This window comes from Mustela nivalis (assembly GCF_964662115.1).
Source record: "Mustela nivalis genome assembly, chromosome: 12".
Classification (NCBI taxonomy): domain Eukaryota; kingdom Metazoa; phylum Chordata; class Mammalia; order Carnivora; family Mustelidae; genus Mustela; species Mustela nivalis.
The window spans coordinates 42,748,682-42,763,097 of NC_139031.1; the positions used below are offsets into that span (position 1 = coordinate 42,748,682).

Below are 14,416 nucleotides of genomic sequence, written 5' to 3' on the forward strand. Positions count from 1 at the left end.
TGCCACAAAAATCTTAAAGAAAAAGAAGGAAAGGATAAAAAAAATACAAATCCCACACTTTGTGACAACAGATGGACTTTGAGGGCATTTTCTTAAGGGAAATAGGTTGGACAATGAAAGCTAAATGTTATATCTCCCTTAATGCATAAATTCAGCCCTCTATTTCAATTGTACAGCATGGTGTACTGCATATGTAATTAACATTAAAAGATGGTAGATGCTGGATTTTGGTTGTGTAAGAAGCTTGCAAGTCACTTACTCCAAACAAAATAAAAAGCCGAACTGGGGAAAAAAAAAAAAAAAAAATCAAGAACACTTCTCAGATCCTTTGCAGCACGTTACAGGGCAAAGTGCTACCCACAAAGTTGGAGAGATATGTGAATACAAACACAAATAATACAAATACAAAGCCTCAGAAGAGGCTAGTTAACTACTGGAACAAAATCCAAGAGATAAAAACTCTATGAGAACTAGTAGTAGGGTAGGAAAAATAGAAACTGATACTGACACATTGTGGGCTCAGGGTCAACACATCTGAGAGTTAAAAACTTGAAGGGGACCCTTTGCTTTTCTGAGTTTTATCTTCAGTACCTCAACTAATTTCTCACAGTAAATCTAGGAGAAAAATCCCCTGTGCTTCCCACAGGGAGAGTGGGAATGAGGAGGCATTGTGACACATGCCAGAAAAAGTCTATTCTTAACAAGGTCATACCTCAGAAGAGGCTAGTTAACTACAGCCTAACTGATGGGGGGTGGGGGGGGGGGGAGAGGCAAATACTTGTCTCAAAACCCCACCCTAACTCTTCCCTACCCAGTGAGAGAAGGAAAGTGATCCCTGTCTCACCTCCACAACTTAATACATTACTAAAGGCCTGTTTAAAGCATTTCCTTTTATCCAGTACAGAATGCCTGACAATCAAGAAAACATCACAAGATATACTGTGATGTTAACAAAAAATTGTTTTGCTTACAAAAAATCCATTTTAAATATGAAGACAGTAGGGGTGCCTGAGTGGCTCAGTCAGTTAAACTTCTGACTCTTGATTTCAGCTCAGGTTCATCTCAGGGTCATGGGATCGAGCCCCGTGTTGGGCCCCACATGCAGCATGGAGCTGGCTTGAAAATCTCTCTCTCTCTCTCTCCCTTTGCTACTCCCCCCTTTCTAAAATAAACAAATAAATCTTTAAAAATAAATAAATATGAAGACAGGAATGACAAATAAATACATGGAGAAAGAAATACCACACTAATACTAATCAAAATAAAGTGGACAAGTTTCATTTCTCTCAGACAGGACAGACTTCAGAGCAAGGAAAGTGATCAGGGATAAATAGTGGCATTACATGAAACATCAATTCTCCACTGAAACATAACAATCCCTAAAGTGTATGCCCTTAACGGGGTGAAACTATGGGAGGCAAATTGATAGAACTACAAGGAGAAATAGAGTGATCCACCATTCCTATTGTGAGTCTTTAACACTCCTCTATCAAAATAAGGCAGATGTAGTGGGTAAAAAAAGCAGCAAAGACAATAGAACACAACACCTCCCTCAACCAACTAGAAATAACTGACATCCACACATATTACTTCATCCAACAGAATACACATCTACTCACACCCACATGGAACATTCATCAAGACAGACTACACTGTGGACCATAAAACACTTTTTACAAATTAAAAAGCATATTAAGCATACAGTGTCTGCACTTAGCATACAACTGAATATAGAAAAACAAAGATCACTGTAAAATCCCAAATACTTTTAGATTAAATAACTACTAAGAAACACTGAATCAATGAAGAAATCTGAGAAGTCTAAATATTTAGAACTAAGTGAAAATACAATTGTCAAAATTTGTTGGATGGCACAAAAGCAGTGCTTTGTAAAGATCTAAAAATCAATCATCTAGCCTCTAACTTAGGAAAGACAAAAGAAATACTATGAACTCTGTTCCAAGATTCCATAACCTAGACAAAAAAAAAAGGAATGGTCAATTTTCTTTTTAAAAAAAATTTTATTTATTTTTTAAATTTCTTTTCAGTGTCCCAGAATTCATTGTTTATGTACCACACCCAGTGCTCCATGCAATACATGCCCTCCATAATACCCACCACCTGGCTCATGCAACCTCCCATTCCCCTCCCCTCCTCCAAAACCCTCAGTTAGTTCCTCAGAGTCCACAGTCTCTCATGGTTCATCTCCCCCTCCAGATTCCCCCAACTCCCTCTCCTCTCCATCTCCCCATGTCCTCCGTGTTATTCCTTATGCTCCACAAATAAGCAAAACCATATGATAACTGACTCTCTCTGCCTAACTTTATTCACTCAGCATAATCTCTTCCAGTTCTTTCTATGTTGATACAAAAGTTGGGTATTCATCCTTTCTGATGGAGGCATGATACTCCATAGTATATATGGAACACAGCTTCTTTATCCATTTGTCCGTTGAAGGGCATCTTGGTTCTTTCCACAGTTTGGCGGCTGCAGCCATTGCTGCTATGAACATTAAGGTACAGATGGCCCTTCTTTTCACTACATCTGTATCTTTAGGGTAAGTACCCAGTAGTGCAATTGCAGAGTCATAGGGTAGCTCTATTTTTAATTTCTTAAGGAATCTCCACACTGTTTGACCAATTCCTTGAAAGGCAAAGATTGCCAGATTCACACAACTAATAAGGGACATTTGTATAGGCCTATATCTAATAAGTTAATCTATTAAGGCCTATATCTATTGAATCAATAACTGATTACCTTCCAGAACAGAAAGTGTCAGGCCCAGAAGGGCTCACTGGTGAAATCAACCAAACACATGTAAATGTACTCAACCAATGTTTGACAAAGGAGCAAAGAGAATACAATGGAGCAAAGATAGTCCTCTCAATAAATTCTCCTGGAACAACTGGACACACACATGCCAAGAAGTGATTCTAGACACAGACCTTACAACAAACACTCTTCACAAAAATTAACTCAAAATGGACCACAGACCTCCATGTAAAATGTGGAAACTATTAGACCTAGAAGTTAACACAAGAGAAAATCTAGATGATCTCAGGAATACTGACGACTTAGCTACTATACCAATCCACAATCCATGTAAGAATTGACACTTGTGTAACTCTGGGCCAGTCTGGGACTCTGAGCCTCTGTTCCCTCGTTTATGAAACAATGAAAACAATAATACCTAGCTCATGGAGCTGTTGAGGTCAAATGAGAGAATCTACTTCCAGTATTTGGCAGAATAACTGGCATATAGGTAGAATTCAAATTTTCTATTAAGGTGAACTTCAATCACTTACCCTGTGTGTTGCCATAATCTCTTTTGCGTCAGGACAGGGTGAGGGAAGGGAAGTCATGAATTTTAAGGTATTAGAAACCCTCAGGCATTGCTTGAAGGGGAGGGTCCCTAACCCCACTGAGCTTCTTGAATTTCTTACCTGCCCCAGGAACACAGAACGGATTATAGCTGGGATTCTGGTACCAAGGACTCGGGTAAGTCTGCTGGCCCACGGCATGCACACAAGAAAAGGTTCTGGCGTTACCGCCCTCAAAATGTGCATTGTTTTCTGAAGAGGAGTTCATTTTCTAGGCTGAAAAACAGGTGTTCATATTAAGGAAAGGGCAGTGGCGCTCAGCCCTGTATACTGCCGTGAAGGGAGAAATCATCCTAGTTCCCTTTCAGAACCCCAAACCTGGGTGGCAGGGTCCTCACCGTCTCTTCCCACTCGTCTGGGATCGGGGCACAGGGTTGCACTGCATTGAGGACCTGAGCAGTGCTGCCCAGGGACGGGGCCGCATCTTGCCAAAGCATCTCAGCTCCCAGAGCAGCAGCAGCAGCAGCAGCAGCAAAGTAAGACTGAAGCCTGGGAAGCCAAGGGGGAAGCTGTACGGCGCCTGGAGCGCCCCGGGCAGCGCCCAGGAGCTCCACCCGGGGCAGTGGCTTGGACCCGACCTGCGGGTACTGGTCTTTGGCCTCACCGCCAGCATGCCTACCCCACACCACCTCCTCCCCAGTCTGGAGGAGCCCATCCCCGAGCCCAGGGTCTCCTTACCCACGGCTCACCCCCGCCCCCCCACCCCGCCCCGCCCAGCCCCGGTCCCACAATCCAGTCTACTCCGCTCCCCCGGGATCCGCAACCCACCACACCCATCTGCTCCAAACCTACCTCCGTGACCTGCAGAGTCTCTGGCACCCGGTGTCCTGGCTCCCGCCCTTACATACCCTGGTTGGCACGTGCTGCCTGTTGCGCAGGTGCAGCTCTAGCGCAGATGGCCCGCGCATGCGCTCTGGACGAGGCCCGCCCCCCAGGCTGCCTTGACTGAAGGCACCTGAGGAAACTCTCGGGGAGCTTTCTGCGCCATGTGAGCTCCAGTGCGTGCACACCCAAGTGTCGGTGCCTCCAGAGGATGGATCAGTCCCTGCCCCTTTTTCTCTCCTAGACTGACCCTTCCATTTGAGTGTGTTCAGTTAGGACAGCTTAAGATACCTCCTCTGAGCTCCTGGTGTCCCTCGGGCCTAACGCCCCAGACACAGGAAGAGGAGCTGACGGAGGAGAAGGAGAGGGGAAGGAGGAAGCCAGCCTGGTCGGTGCAGGAGTTTCACAAAGGAGGGGCGCTCCAGCCTGCTTCCCGCTGAGGCGAGTAAAAACCAGGGGAGCAGAACCTGGCAGTTAAGGCGCCATTGGTTGGGAGAGTGAGGGACAGGGGGCCTGGAGAAGTCCTCTGTGAGCTGGTAGGTGGGCAGGTTGAGGGAGAAGCTGGCACACACGGACTCCGCTTTCTTCGCACGTGGGAGAAAGGAAAGTCTTCTAGGAGAGTAGTTACCGGGAGTCGTGGGGTTGGAAGGACGATTGTGAAGTTGTTGTTGTTGTTGTTGTTGTTGCTGCTGCTGTTAAAGATAAGAGATTTCGGTATCTTTATGGCCAGAATGGACAGACAGGGAGATGTTCCCTATAGTGGAGAGAGAAGGGATGTTAGGAAGCACAAGGCAAGTTTCGCTAAGCCTAGTTACAATGCTCTGCCTTGGACCCAAGTTACTGAGATAAGAGGGAAATGAAGTCCCCAAGGCAGGGATTCAGTGCTCTAGCATCTGATGACCTTGATTGTTTTCAATGGAAGGCGGGAATAAGACTTACAGGGAGCCCTGAAAATTTGGAATGGGTGTCTGCATTATTTGGTAGATATTGTGTTTGCCAGAATTTGTGATAGATGAAACAGAATAAAGATTTTCTTCCACCTAAGGAGCTCTGGAGGTAGATGGCCTGAGTGTTGGTTTGGTGGCATCTTGGCATCACAAAGCACCCAGTCTCTTCTCTTTCTACTCCAAAATCCTTAGCACTGGCTTCCTTTTTCAACTTACCTCATCTCCAAGATGCCTGTTACCAGTACAAGGCAAGGGGAGGGGCAGGGAAAGGATTTTTTTTTTTTTTTTTTTTTAAGAAGAAAAAAAAGGGCCCACAGCAACTTCTGCTCAGTGATCAACCTTGTTCTTAAGGAGTTATTCTAGAAAACCCATGCAATATCAGATTATTATCTTATTGGTTACTGACAGCTGTTAGGATGTTTGGGAGCTCTTCTCTTTCAGTGCGGTATGTTGTCACTTGGAACAAGTTGGGATGCTGTGACTAAGAATGGGGCAAATAGGTGTTAATTGGGCAAATAACTGCTATATTGCTTTAGTTAATGAAAGAAGCATTATTCCATTTACTTACATGAAGCCCAATCATTCCTTTCACAGCTAAGTTTCTTCATAAAAGATCATAAACAGTCTTCCCCACATCGCACTCCTTCACTCACTCCAAATCTAGATTTTGTTACCATTGTGCCTACTCATCCACCCTCACCAAGGACACTAATGAACAATTTGCTTCTAAATGTCATGTAAACTTCGGTCCTCATGTCACTAAACCTTGCCTCCCAGGTATGAGCCCAACTGGTTCTACATCCTGTCTGCTTGCCCTTCTTTTTTTTTTTTCTTTTTTTTTTTTTTTTTCCTGCTTGCCCTTTTTAAAATCTTTTATTGGCTTCTCTTCCAAAATTTCACTCTTTAATTTTCATATTGTCCATGTTGTGATCCTTAGTTTATTCTCTCTTATTCCACTTTCCCATCCTTTATTTTCACCCATTCTCAGGGCTTCAAATACAACTAGCATATTGCTCACTCCTAAATCTTCTCCATTGTAACTATTACATTTATATCCCAACAGAAGACTGTTAGGACATCCACAAACGATGATTCGTGTAGTAACATCCTTGGGGGAAAGGAACATCTTTTCCTCTACAGCTGCACTGTTAACCTCCAGAGCTAGCATAGAAGTTGAGAAGCTCTATTAGACGTGTATGGATAGACAGTATGTGATCTAGACAATAAATTTCCAACCCAGCCAATCAGATGGAGTTGTTGTAAGTTTGAAATTGTTCTCTGGCAGTGTTTTTGAGGTATAACTACTTTATGTTGCCAAATAATTGGGAAACCATAATATTTAACAATATTTAGGTCTGAGGACAGGGTGTACAATCCTTGAGAAACCCCAAAGTATACCCTCTGAATATAAGGCCTTTCTACATTCTATTGGTGGGACCTTAGGGTCCAGATTTTCCTTAGAAATAATGTATTAGGTATTCAGTGCAGTTTAATCTTTCCTACGCTTCTTTCCCTATATAATTTTCTCTTTTCAGTTTTTCCCCTAAATTTGGCTATTTTCATTATAGACAAGAGCAATGGTTGAAGAAAAATGGACTGTTCATTGAATGTACATTCAACAATAAAGGTGTTATCAGTTTGCTTTTTTAGTAGCCAAAGAGTTATCTCGATTCCACCTAACTACTTTGAGCGTTTTGGGGGAGAAAAAAGCTTATGCCTACGAATTATTAAAAAGCAAATGCAGGGGCACTTGGGTGGCTCAGAGGGTTAAGCCTTTGCCTTCAGCTCGGGTCATGGTCTCAGGGCCCTGGGATCAAGCCCTGCACAGGCTCTCTGCTCAGCGGGGATCTTGCTTCCCTCTCTCTCTCCATCTGCCTCTCTGCCTACTTGTGATCTCTCTCTGTGTGTCAAATAAATAAATAAAATCTTTAAAAAAAGCAAATGCAAGGGGTGCCTGGCTGGCTCAGTGGGTTAAAGCCTCTGCCTTCAGCTCAGGTCAGGATCCCAGGGTCCTGGGATCAAGCCCTGCATTGGGCTCTCTGCTTAGCAGAGAGCCTGCTTCCTCCTCTCTCTCTCTCTTTCTGCCTGCCTCTCTGCTTACTTGTGATCTCTGTCTGTCAAATAAATAAATAAATCTTAAGGAAAAAAACCCAAACGCAAAATTTAAATAAGTGATACAGAACTATTTTTAAAAAATATTTTATTTATTTGACAGACAGAAATCACAAGTAGGCAGAGACAGGCAGAGAGAGAGGAAAGGAAGCAGGCTCCCTGCTGAGCAGAGAGCCCAATGCGGGATTCGATCCCAGCACCCTGGGACCATGACCTGAGCCAAAGGCAGGGGCCTTAACCCACTGAGCCACTCAGGTGCCCCCTCAGAACTAAAATATTTTAAAGATCATTGAAAAACATACAAGGATGCAAAGAAGGTGTTATAGCTGAATTGGGTTGAAGTCAAACCCCCAGGAGATCACAATGTGACTGTGTTTAAAGATAGGGCACTTAATGAGATAAAGGTAAAATGAGATCATTTGGGTGGGCCTTTATCCCACTTTATCCCCTTTATAATTGGTGTTCCAATTATCCCCTTTATAATTGGTGTTCCTACAAGAAGATGAAATTAAAGACACAAACATCTGCAGGCAGAAAGACAATATAAGGACATGCTATGAAGGCAGCAGGTCATGGAGAGGTCATAGAAGAAACCATACCTGCCAAAACTATGATCACACCAGAACTATGAAAAAAGAAGGTACTGTTATTTATTCTTTTTAAGATTTTATTTATTTATTTATTTATTTGACAGACAGAGATCACAAGTAGGCAGAGAGGCAGGCAGAGAGAGAGTGGAAAACAGGCTCCCTGTTGAGCAGAGAGCCTGATGCAGGGTTTGATTCCAGGTCCCTGAGATCATGACCTGTGCGGAAAGCAGAGACTTAACCCACTGAGCCACCCAGGTGCCCCAAATTACTGTTTTAAACCACTCACTCTGTAGTATTCATTATGGCAGCCCTAGCAAATTTATGCAGAAGCAAATAATATAAGAATAGGATAGTGTGTTATATGTTGTTTTCAGTAAGATAATGTGAAAAAAAGAAACAACTTTTATAGCCAACAAATAAGCCAGAATAATTCATGCATTCTGGTATGACTGGCTTTCTTTACCACCAAAAAAGGAATATGAATATTCTTGTACATTATTATTAAACATAACATTTCTTTTTTTTTTTTTTTAAGATTTTATTTATTTATTTGAAAGACGGAGATCACAAATAGGCAGAGAGGCAGGCAGAGAGAGAGAGAGAGGGAAGCAGGCTTCCCGCGGAGCAGGGAGCCCGATGCGGGGCTCGATCCCAGGACCCTGAGATCATGACCCGAGTCAAAGGCAGCAGCCCAAACCACTGAGCCACCCAGGCGCCCCTAAACATAACATTTCTTAATTTGAAATATTCTTACTAGCTCTACCCCCACCAAATGTAGGTTTTTAAGAAATTAAGCCTCAAAATTTTCTTTGAATTCCAACAAATTAATATGTAAGCAACAACACAAACCTGTACCTCTCTCTGGAGAAGGGTAAGGTCCCTAGATAACTAAAAGGTGGAAGCTGGTCACCAGAAAGACCAAAAACGATAGGAGGATTTGAACTTCAAGTTCCCTTCTCCACTTTCCCGAGGGGAGGTTTGCTGAAGATTGTGTGGGAAAAAACAAACAAAACAAAACAAAACAAACTTGAATGAGGAGATTGAGAGAGCTTTGTGTATCCCTTTTCTACTAAATTCTACTCTTCATAATAGGCAAGAGATATAGAATGAAAAATAGCTATTTGTATATATACTGATGTGATGGGAAGATGATGCACCAAGAGAGGGCCTATATACTGTGTGCCATCCCCAAGCCCCATACCATTTCTTAGACATGTTTTCCATGTAACTATGTCCTTTATAGTAAACTGGTTAATATGTGTGAAGTTCTTTTCTGAGATCCGTGAGTTCTAGTGAATTTGCAAACCTGAGAAGGAGGTGATGGGAACTCCCAAATTAGTAGTTGGCTGGGCAGAAGTTTGGTGGCCTGGCCACTCCATTTGAAGCTGGCATCTAAAGAGGGGGCAGTCTTATGGGGTCTGCACTAACTCTGGGCAGTGTCAGAATTGAATTGTGCAATTCAATTAAACCTAGTTGGTGCCAGAGAATTAATTGTTGTTTCAAAAATATGCATTTGGTGTTAAAAACAGTGAAATTCACTAGCACTTCCTTTGCCTTGGTAAACCTATGGTTGGGAAGAGAATGCGTAAAAAGGCAGTGACAAACAATCTGATTCCTGACAGACCACATGATCACCCAAGGTATGGAGCAGCAACTGGCCTGCTAAACTAAAAGGTAACAGTGGGATTCAGAGATGGATTCAATTCTCAGGGATTTGGTTCACTTGATGCATAAGGAAATGCAGGCTAATGAGAAAAATGTGAAATATATAGCATCTTGGTTGTTCTCAGCGTTGTTTTGTTTTGTTTTTAAGATTTTTATTTATTTATGTGACAGACACAGATCTCAAGGAGGTAGAGAGAGAGAAAGGAGGAAACAAGCTCCCCGCTGAGCAGATAGCCCCATGCGGGGCTCAATCCCAGGACCTCGGGACCATAACCCGAGCCAAAGGCAGAGGATTTAACCCACTGACCCACCCAGGTGCCCCGGCTGTTGTCAGTTTTAATAGTTGAAATGAAAATAAAAGAGACTGGTGGATTGGACCTTGACGCTGGACCAAGCTCAAATATTTGTTAGTCCCAGCTCAATCCACAGCCTCAAAGCCACCCCCAAAGAGAATAATTATTCTGGAACAACAGAAATTACTTCTAAAACCTCTGGTCACCAAGAAAGTTGCTTAAAAGGATGATGCCATTTCTGGTTTTAGAACACTTAAGATCTAGAAAGCAGGCCTACAAACCTGAGAAGCCTCACCCTGGGAAACATTTTCATATGAAAAGATAATGGACTGGACTAATTATTAACTATTGAATGGGACTTTAGTAATGTATCAGTATCTTAACTCTTATAATCTTTTTTGTTAGAGATACATGGCCTGTGGTATAAGGAAAACAGACATGTGGTCTCTGTCTCTGGTTTCTGGCACAGAGCTCCTAAACATTCTAGTTATTTCCTTAGTAAAAAGAGTATCTTTTGTAATTTTTAACAAGCCCCTCTGAACCACAGAGAAGTTTAACTAATAAGTGACTCAGGATCCAAACCTCTGAAGAGTCCAGATGAAAGCTGGTCACCAGAAAGACCAAATTGGTTATTAAAGGTTTGGAACTTTCAGTCCCACCCCTCAGCCTCCAGGGAGGGAAGAAGAAACGAAGCTGGAGTTGTGGTTTAGTAAAACGATTCAATCTGGCACTATTCTTTTTTAAGATTTTATTTATTTATTTGACAGACAGAGATCACAGGTAGGCAAGAGAGAGGGAGAAGAGCAGAGAGCCCGATGTGGGACTCGATCCCACCAGGATCAAGTTCATGACCTGAGCCAAAGGCAGAGGCTTAACCCACTGAGTCACCCAGGTGCCCCTCAGTCTGGAGCTATTTATTAAGTACTCAATGAATGCAAAAAAGAAAAGAAAAAAAACAGACATCCTTCAATGTGTAATGGGTAAATGGTGAAACTTGTACATCTATACCATGGAATCCAGATCAGTCCAAGAAGAAATGAAGTATTGATACATAGAACTTAGTGGATCCTAAGGACATTATGCTGAATATATCAGTGGTTTCTGGGGGTTAGTTTTGGGTAAGGATATGGCTAGAAAGTGGTCATACAAGGGAACTTCTTTGGGAGGGTGTTTGGGTCTTGTTCCTGGATCCTGTTCTGTATCCTAATCCTGATGGTGATTTCTTCTGAAAAAATTTCTTAGAACTATATTCCAACAATAAAAGAAAGTGCTTGTGAAAACTGATGAGATCCAAATAAGACATGTAATTGACTTTCTATATTTTACCAATGTCAATTTACTTTGTAATTGTGCTATAGATATAATATATAGTTGTCAGATAGTATCACTGGGGGGAAGCTTGAATGAAAGACACATGGGGAGCACCTGTGTGGCTCAGTAGGTTGGGCGTCCAACTTTTGATTTCAGCTCAGATGATGATCTCAGGGCGGTGAGACAGAGCCCCACATCTGGCTGTGTGCTCAGTGGGAAGTCTGCTTCTCTCCTCTCTCCTCTTCCCTCTGTCCCCCCTCCACTCCTGCTTGGGTGCTCTCTCTCTTTCAAAACAAATGAACAAATGAACAAAAATCTGAAAAAATAAAATCACATGGGAATCCATTGTACTACTTTTGCAACTTCTATGGAAGTTTAAAATTATTTCAAAATGAAAATTAGAAATACATGTAAAGAAAAGAAGAAAAGAATGAAGTTTTTACTTCCAAGATACTTCCAGCCAATGTCTTTTCTTTATGCTAGGAAGAAAGAAATTAGTCAGATTAAAAAAAAAATGTCTTGGTGGAAATATAATATGTAGCAAATAAAAATAATGTGTAGCAAATAAATAAATGTATAATGAATATTAACTTTTATGAGAAAGTTTCTGAAAAACATTTACGTCACCCCTTATTGCTAATTGTGTTAATAACCATGTAAATACGCAGATGATTAAATTTCAAGTCTGAGAGTGACTCTTAAACAAATCCAATAAACCCTTAAAATTCACCTTTATTGATTTTTTTAAATTTTATTTTTATTTTTATTTATTTATTTTTAAAGATTTTATTTATTTATTTGACAGAGTGAGATCACAAGCAGGCAGAGAGGCAGGCAGAGAGAGAGGGGAAGGGAAGCAGGCTCCCCGCTGAGCAGAGAGCCTGACGCGGGACTCGATCCCAGGACCCTGAGATCATGACCTGAGCTGAAGGCAGCGGCTTAACCCACTGAGGCACCCAGGCGCCCCGATTTTTTTTTTAATTTTAAAGAGAAGTGACAGTATTTATTATATGGCCCATATTCTCATTTATGTACTCAAATGCATAGAAATATTATAATATGATATATAATATGATATTATTGGACCACTAAAGATACATTATTCCCTTGCAGCCCAGATCAGAATGTTCCCTAGCTTTCCAATATGAAATATCACCTAGGTAACTCTGAATCTTCTGATGACCCAGAATCAATGATGATATTCACATGTTTCCCCTGGACCTGCTTCAAATCACCTGTGTTCTTTTAGTGTAATTTAAAACTGAAATAGAATTACCAAACCCATTCCAACCAACGTTCAAGTATCTTGCAGCAGCCAAGCTTCCAGTTCAAATGTATTCCATGATATTAGCCAGGGTAGATAAAAAGAATCATAATTAATGAAGCCATTAGTAAAAAGAAAGACAAGGCAGAAATTAGCTTTAAAAAAAAAAAGTAAGGGGGCGCCTGGGTGGCTCAGTGGGTTAAGCCGCTGCCTTCGGCTCAGGTCATGATCTCAGGGTCCTGGGATCGAGTCCCGCATTGGGCTCTCTGCTGAGTGGAGAGCCTGCTTTCCTCTCTCTCTCTCTCTGCCTGTCTCTCTGTCTACTTGTGCTCTCTCTCTGTCAAATAAATAAATAAAATCTTTAAAAAAAAAAAAGTAGGCATTGGAGATGAAATGTTAAGTCAATGTACCTATTTATTCTATTTATATAATTACCCATGTCCTATCGGGCTACCAAGTTACTCTTTTGCTGTACAGTTAATTTACTTTTCTTACATTCAGATGTAGGAAAATAATTCTCTAACCCAGTAAAAGACTACAGTGGCAATTGTAGAAACCACAAAATTCCATTTGTGAAAAGATTGTGTACCATTAATTTCCCTTCCTATGAATTGAGTAGATTTAAAAAATCACAGTGGGTACCTGGCTGGTTCAGTCATTAGAGCAAGTGACTTGATCTCAAGGTCTTAATTGTGGTCTTAAAATCAGCTAAATTAATCTAAACTGCTGTGACAAGCAGGGGAAATGGCATCAATCCCTTGCAAGAGACCCACAAACTAGAGGGAAGTTGAAGCAATAATCTTATTGCAAGAAAGAATTATGAGGTATTAATACATGCATCCAACTTCAATCATAGGCCAGAATTTGTTTTACCATTTGCTGAGGACCTACTGAAGTGTAGGTCACAGGGAAGGATGCTCAAGTACCACATGACATTCCTGAATGGACTACTTTAAAATTTTTGTCATCTTTTTCTCAGATATATTCACAGGTTCTCACATATATTGTGCTTGTATTAAAATGAACAAAAAGCTAACATCCTTCCTAAGAAACTGATCACTCTATATCCCCAAGATCATTTTATGGCATCAGAGAATCAATCTTGGCCACAAAACAAGACACAGAAAGGGCATTCATGTACCTGATAGTTCATTCCAAACTTGTTTTCTTAACAGATGCCTAATCAGGTGGGACATACTTTACATTGCTAAGAACCTCCTCTCCACAAATTTCCCTTTAAGAACTCCTGCTAGGGTTCTAGAAAGTTGATACAGGGCTGGAACAATATGATCAAGAACGGAGGGTCAGAGAAAAGCAACCCCTAGCTTCACTGCTACCTCTCATTTATTCCCCTCCTGCAATTCATTCTCTATCCCAGCCAAAAAAGGAGCTTCACCAGGCAACACCACTAACTCCAAAGAGCTTCTCTGGATCTCTTCTGTGTTACCCCTAGAGACAAGCAGGGTAAATGACATCAATCCCTTGCAAGAGACAAGACAGGCAAGAACAAGTCCTGATTCTTACAAAGAGGAGGAAATGAGGTGGAACATTTTCAGCCATTTGTATGTCTTTAGAGAAATGTTTGTGCATGTCTTTTGCCCAATTCTTGACTGGATTTTTTGGGTTTTTTTGGTGTTGAGATTGAGAAGTTCTTTATAGATCTTGGATACCAGTCCAAATCTATAATGTCATTTGCAAATATCTTTTCCAATTCCATAGGTTGCCTTGGGTTTTGCTGTTTCCTTTGCTGTGCAGAATCTTTTTATCTTATGAAGTCCCAAACGTTCATTTTTGCTTTTGTTTCCCTTGCCTTTGGAGACGTGTCTAGCAAGAAGTTGCTGAAGCCAAAGTCGCTGCTGCCTGTGTTCTCTAGAATTTTGATGGATTCCTATTCTCACATTTAGGTCTTTCATCCATTTTAAGTGTATCTTTGTATGGTATAAGGAAATGGTCTAGTTTCATTCTTCTACATGTGGCTGTCCAATTTTCCCAGCACCATTTATTGAAGAGACTGTCCTTTTTCCATTGAACA

General features: G+C 41.5%; 1 long non-coding RNA gene across 4 annotated transcripts in view; it reads right to left on the reverse strand.

Moving 5' to 3' along the window:
* The window catches only part of LOC309844676, a 24,716-nt gene extending 19,910 nt beyond the window's left edge, over positions 1-4,806 (reverse strand). For 3 of the 4 annotated variants that reach the window (XR_014300809.1, XR_014300810.1, XR_014300811.1), the window contains exons 1-3: positions 4,173-4,806; positions 3,719-3,869; positions 3,444-3,596 (exon numbers count right to left, since the gene is read on the reverse strand). This is a non-coding gene — a long non-coding RNA (uncharacterized lncRNA). The remainder of the gene's footprint in view (positions 1-3,443; positions 3,597-3,718; positions 3,870-4,172) is intronic. The other variant, XR_014300808.1, reaches the window with a different exon arrangement.
* Between the last annotated feature and the right edge of the window lie 9,610 nt (positions 4,807-14,416).